We start from the raw sequence: 6,000 nt of genomic DNA on the forward strand, positions 1-6,000 counted from the left end.
CTCTAGTAAACTCCCCATAGAGAATTGTCTGTATCTGGTGAAGGGGATGTGAACTATCTGCGTGGAGAATCGCATTGCATGAAGTCTCCTTGAGGTAGAGTCTGCGCTAAACTTTCTGTCGTACCCCCTATGCCCGAGATGGTCGGGCGTCCAGGGGAAAAAGGTGCTTGTTTATGTACTTTGGGTAGGGTGTATAGCCATGGGTAAGTTGGTTTGGCTACTTTCATGTACATGGCTTCGTCTTCATCAAGCAGACCTAAGGTCTGCCAAATCTGGAGCTTTTTGTTAATGAGACTAGTTAAAGGTCCAGTGGGGTTGTTACTGAGATGTTCATAACAAGTGTCGTCTTGCAATTGACTCATTATCTCATTGTGATAATCCAAACGGTTAATGACAATCACATTCCCACCTTTGTCCGCCTCTCTTATGATGATGTCGTGCTCAGTGCTGACCGTTTTGAGCGCTAGTCGTTCACCTCTGGTCAAATTGTCTCTAGTTCTGTGAGTACTATTGTGCAACCTATTTTCATATTTGTCTAGGTCTCCCAACACTAGGTTGTAAAAAACATCAATGGCATTTCCACCAGGGAGGGTAGGTGTCCATTTTGACTTTGTCTTCAGGCCACTGGGGATAGTGTCGTAGGGGTCAATGTCCAAGGCTTGTAGCAATAATTCTAGACTGCGTGGAGGATCGTCTGTGTCAGTGATGGACAGGAGTAGGTGTGTATCATTCACATCTTTGATGGTCTGGAGATCCATAGAGTTGGTATTGTCAAAATTCCTAGCTTTATTAGTAAAGGTGGGCATAAGTGCAAAGTGTTTCTTCAGTTTCAGGCCTCTAATAAATTTGAATAAATCTATTTTTGATCTGCATAGGTCCCCTGATTCGTGAGGATTAAAACTAAGGCCTTTGCTTAGAAGAGAGATCATGTTGTTAGTGAGTGGTACAGATGAAAGATTCACTACTTGGACGTCTTCTTTATCTGCTATTGTTTCTTCCTGTCCCCATATCTCAGTTTCTTTTTGTATTGTTCTTTTTCCAGCTCTTTTCCCTCTATGGGTTTTTTTTTATCTCCTGTACCCTGTCTTTGTTGCGCTCTGTTTTCCCATCTGATTGTCTGTACTTCTCATAAAAAACTGGATGTGGTTGCTTTTGGGTTGGACTGACCCGGGTTCTCTGATTCACTGTCGCTTGTAAGTATGGTGTTGAGAGATGAAGTGCTCGAGGAGACAGAGGCTGTCTCTACTCTAACAGTGTGATCGGTCTTGGAAGAATTCTGAACTAGTTGGTCGTATTTTCGAGCAAATGTGAATACTCGACCTTCTTTGTAATCTGCCTTGTTTTCCTCCCTTTTATGTCATTCTGGTGTTTGGCCAGGATCTCATTCAAAATAGTGTAATTTTTTTCTGTTGCATCTTTCAGGTTTAGTTCTTCTATCTCTTTTTCTAAGGTTGAGATTTTCAATTTGTAGTTTTGTCACTTTACGTTCAGCGTTTTCTATTAGAATGTGGATTAACGTTTTGGAGTTGCTACTTAGTGTTTCTTCCCATTTCTGTCAAGCGCCAAAGTTATGGCTTATATTATCTATTTGTATTATTTTATTTGTGTTTTTGTGCCCTTCCCAGCCCTGCAGAATCACAATTGTACCACGTTGTGACGAAACATGTGTTGTCTGGTTTGTTTTCTTTCTGTATTGATCTGGATTGACATAAAAAATCAGTGTTTATGATACACTTGATGTCGACCTCCATAATTTCGAAGACAAAAAATGCTTGACATTTATTGAGAATTTACATGGTACACTTAAACCATTATCATGTGCACAGGACTTGGTTACAAATTGACTGTGCAGGTCTTGACCCACACAATTGCAGGCGTTCTTTCACTTGGGTTTGTTCCCCCTGACCTGTCAGCACCGTACATACTCAGTCTCAACTTATAATTTTAGCGTGCATGCCAGAGCGCCATTTCTTCCTGAACTTAAGCTTAAGGGTCTGTTTCCTAGAACTCGTTGTGATGTAGGTTAGTCACTGTTGGACATGGCGATGACGTATTTAGGATGGACCGTCTTCTGCACCCAGAGCACACGTCAGATAAGGGACAGCCTCTGTTGCTCGTTATTGTGAAGGGAGGGATAATGTAGGTGAAAGGGTCTGCCTGTCTTTGTGGCACAAAGCATTTGTGCCTCTGAAACGGCGAAACTATGTTGGGGCCTCAATCCAGCCCATAATACCCACTCCAATCTATGGACAATCGTGAATAACCCATTAAAAGCAAACTACGTGACTTTTGCATATAATTGGCAGGTAGTTGCATGAGAGTGGTTTATGAGCTGAAAAAAATAGCAACTGTTAAAATATGTAAAATTACTATAGACTCTGTGGAGACAGGAAAAATCTATAGTGTCATTAAAATAAATACTCTTTAGAGTCAGTAGTTACTTATAAAAGTTTCTGTTTATAAAATTGAAAACTCTTACAAGCTGTTCAGAAGACCATACTTTCTTTAGGAAAAAAAAAAGTTCAGTTTAGAGGGAAAGCTCCAAGCACTCGGTGAGAGTTGAAACAATAAGAAAAATAATGTGTTTCAGGACATGTTTTAGCAAAATAGAGATAAAAAGTGCTGGCTGGGAGACACAACATTTCTGTTGCTAGTTACTGAAGGGGACGGACCTTTGTAATACCTTGCATAATCATTGTGGGAGCACTGAATGAGCAGTGCTGCCAGTTGCTGGTTCTGAGGCAGCCGGTGCTGTTGTAATCGATACCTTGGTGCTGCTAAGGGAAGCAAAAAGGCACCCACTTAATTTGCAAGGAATGCTTTGGTTTGATGGGAATACGTTTGGGACAAAGGTAAGCATGGGACTTCAGCAGTTCCAGCCTGGTGGTAAATGCCACTGGTGTTTCCATTGGAAGTGTCAGACAGATGATGACCACGCATTCTTCACTGCAAAAACCCATGCATTGGAGTACAGGTATGTCGCAGTTCTGTCAGACTGTTTGTCAAATATTAGAAACCATGAGTAGGTTAGTTCCGGTTGGCAAGGTATTACTAAGGTGTATCACACTGCTTGTATGTGAAAGATAAAATTTATCAAGAAGGAAAGAGGGGCAGTCTGTATTTAAGAGTGCAGTTTTGCAAAAAAGAAAAAATATTTCTTTAGCTGATTTGAAATGAAAAATAAAAGTGCTGCACAAGCATGGTTCTCAGATTGCTCAAAGCATTTGAACTTTTTAAAGGAAACTTTTGGTTCACTACTTTCAGTGTTGGGGCTTCTAGCCAAAAAGAGCCCAACTTCCCTACACTGTAGGATTGCAGTACCTCTGGATGTTATCTGTACATAACGTAGATCTGGCCTATGTATACTGAGTCCCTTGGTGACGTTCAGGAACTATTTTTGTGACAGGTATTTGTGTCAAAGGGCCAAACCACCCATACTTTCCTAACTGGGTCTGTCCTGTTGTGTTGTAAATGGCATTTAATGTTTCTCCTGCTGATGTATGCCAACTATTCCACCCCTGTGTGATGGTGTATGGTGGTGTTTGGCAACGTTCCTACTGGTGTTTAAACAACCACATTTCTAGATGCATTACAATTGTGTAGGAGTTGATAACCTTAATGAAGGTAACAGGTATAAAGCGTCACAATAAGAATAAATCTCTAACATTTCATGATCTGAAAAAGTAGCAATTATTCCTAAAACAGACAGCATATTATTCACTGTATCAGTAACCCAATTTTCAGAAGAATATACTGCAGGTAATGACATCACTGATTAAATGATAAAATGAATGAAAATGAATGAAAGTTCAAAATACATTAATCATAATTAAAAACCGAATGATTAAATACATCATTTAGAATACAAAGGCTTGTTCAGGCCCAATACATTTATAAGTCACTTTTGCATTTGAATTGAAATTGGACGTGGCTTCAGTTTTATGTTGATCCTGTGTTGTAGAAAGGGTCCACTAAGAGTCATACTAAAAGCTAGCTCTAAGCAAAGCCAGAACAGAAAAAGATGAACCCAGAAATACTCCATAGATCTACTCGTGGTGAAGACAGGTCTGCATCTTTTGGAAAAAGAAAAGGTTAAAAAGTTTGTACTTGCATGTTGTTTGTTTGTTTTTGGGCTGGCTTCACTTCCCGTTCACGTGGAGTCATGGAAAACGTATCACAGTTAATGAAATAGCCAGTAGCTGTATGATCAATTGTTGAAATTGCATTGTGTTTAGCTGAAGTTATTTCTTCTGTTTTTGTTGAAAAACATTGAAATGTTGAAGTTAATAGTTGATGTCTTTGCTGAAAAATGTTCAGATGTTGAAGTTAATATTTTATGTTTTCGTTGAAAAACGTTGAAGCTTTATTTATTTAATGCATTTGTTGAAAAACGGTAAAGCATTTATTATTTGATGTTTTTGTTGAAAAAGGTTGAAGCTTTTATTATTTGATGCTTTTGTTGAAAAACGTTGAAGCATTTATTATTTGATGTTTATGTTGATAAACATTGGTGTGCACATTTGTTTTTGGCCAAAGTGCAACTTGAATGTTGTCTTGACTTTTATTTTGAATTTTGAAAGGTTGGTTCAAGGAGAACTAGTTCCATTGCATTGTTGCATAGTTCCCCACTCCATGGATTTGATTTTTCATATGTGATGAGCTTTTCAGTTTGAATTTCTTGAATAGAAGTGAGAGGGACGTCTACTGCTGTGGAGTTCACAAGGCCTACTGCTCAGTATTGGCCACATCGTTTTTGGTTGATTCTTTCATTGGAAATGAATCTGTTTTCCTTTTTCACAGCAAGATGCGGCAAAAGTACAGTTCTTGTTCCTTTCACTTAAAGGAATGTCACAGGTTTTCCTGTATGAGGGGCCAAATTCCTTTGTGTCCGCGATCTTTATCCCTCTCTGCCCAGATCCCCGACTTTTGGGATTCAGACAGGTCTTGCCGTGATTACCTTGACTTCCCAGTGGCACCCTGTTTCACTTTGACAGAATCTTTGCTTGTTTCTTTGTTTCCTTTAGTTCCTGTAAAACAGCCAAATGATCATAGATACTGAATGGTTTTCATCCGCCACTGTGCCTTCACATTTATGATCAGGTTCCCACATTCGTAAATGGAGTCAGACCTCCTAGAGAGCTTCTTGGCTGGGTGTGTATTGCCCCCTGAATCCATATAAGTGTCTGACCTCACTAATGCCCCGCCTAATACCCTAGCTGTTAAGGATTGCTCTATGCCCCAGTCCTTCCTCTCCTCTACCTAAATTCCCTCAGGATGGCGTTGGAGAGGAGTACTGCAATACTACGTCCATCCCTTCCATGGCCTCATTGTCAGCCCGAGAGTCAAGCGTGGAGCCACAGTCAGGGTGTAACGTTGATTGCATATCTCCTGTTATGGACTTGCAAATCTTTCTAGAACAGTTTTGAGCGTCAGCCGAGTGCTGTGGCCATACCTATAGGAAATTTGAGCACGGATCCACTGCCACCAAGATATATTTGTAAGCCACCTCAAAATTTGAGGGGCCGCAGTGGTCCTGTTACATGACACGATCAAGTGGACAGTCTGGTGCTGTCTAGCAATGGGACCTGCGCGGGTCTTGTGATGGTGTAGCCTGGCATTTGTTTACAGATGTTGCAGTTCAAGACAAAGTCAATAGTCTGACTTCCGAACCCTGGCCACCAATAGCACTGTTGCAATGAAGAAATAGTAGCTATTACCCCTGAATGCAGGGAGCCAAAGCCCCTGTGTGCTTTAAATGATTAATTCTTGCCTACTATCCATATTTGGAAATACTCTATCCCCACTCCAGGAATCTGAGCATATGGAATGTTGTTTGCACCTAACTTGTAGGAGTATATGAGTGGACATTTCTTAGGCACTGCTGTGCTGCCTTTGCGTGAAGCAATTACAGCCACCATATTCTAACCGTCTATTCTCGTTGTTGAAAGAGTGTGCACTGCTCCGGATCTGTGTGAACAGCTCCCTGTGTGGCTTCAACAG

This window comes from Triturus cristatus, chromosome 5_1 (assembly GCF_964204655.1).
Source record: "Triturus cristatus chromosome 5_1, aTriCri1.1, whole genome shotgun sequence".
Classification (NCBI taxonomy): Eukaryota; Metazoa; Chordata; class Amphibia; order Caudata; family Salamandridae; genus Triturus; species Triturus cristatus.